Consider the following 1,024-nt stretch of genomic DNA (forward strand, 5'->3'; position numbering starts at 1 on the left):
CCTAAATAGTGCCCTAATATTCGCCAAAAACCACTCACAGCTAACTAGGAAAGAAATTAATGTAATACTTGAAGCTAGGAAATCTATTATAAGTTTTGATAATAAGCTCTGGGTCCGTAAAGACTCCCCAAACTCCTTCGATATCACCATGGGAGCCCCGGATTCAGCTCAGATAACAGACTTAGTGGGAATATATTTGCTTTCCTACATACAGGAGGAATTCCCAGACCTCGAAGGTGGATTATACAGGGACGACGCGCTATATTCGTAGTTAAAAATCCCTCGAATAGGAAACTAGAACTCATTAGAAAAACTTACATAAATTCTTCAAAAGATTTGGACTAGCCATTTCTATAGAGAATGAACACACCTCCATAAACTACTTAGACGCCAATTACAACCTAGCCACAGGACTCCATGAACCATACATAAAGCCAAACACTAACCTAAAATACATAAACACATCCAGTAACCACCCACTATTCCTTAAGAGAGGCTTAGCACATAGTATAAGCAATAGGATATCACGCCTCTCCTCTAACCAAGATATTTTTAATAAGCATAAGGAAACCTATAACATCGCACTACATAGAGCAGGATTTAACCGTAAAATTAAATTCATGGAATCCAATAACCATAAAAAAGACCCAACTATAGGAAATCTAAACACTAGAAACACATACACTATTAATACACCAAACACTGCTGCAAACCACACTAACGATATGAATGACACAGATAAACATAGCACATGTAATAGAAATACAAAAGGTCCCAAAGCCAAACCATATAACACCAAAAATACCAACAACAGTGTAAACACCAATACCAACAATACTACTAGGACGAATAAGGCTAATAACAAGATGAAGCAGAAATACAATAGCAACCTGAACAAAACCAATATTAAGCAATACAAAGATAAGTTTAGTGTGAATAACAGCTAGACCCAGCAGACTAAAATAAACCATATATCGGGCCCACAAATACCTAACAATACTAACACGGAAAAAAACGATAAGAC

Source organism: Octopus bimaculoides, chromosome 13, assembly GCF_001194135.2.
Source record: "Octopus bimaculoides isolate UCB-OBI-ISO-001 chromosome 13, ASM119413v2, whole genome shotgun sequence".
Classification (NCBI taxonomy): domain Eukaryota; kingdom Metazoa; phylum Mollusca; class Cephalopoda; order Octopoda; family Octopodidae; genus Octopus; species Octopus bimaculoides.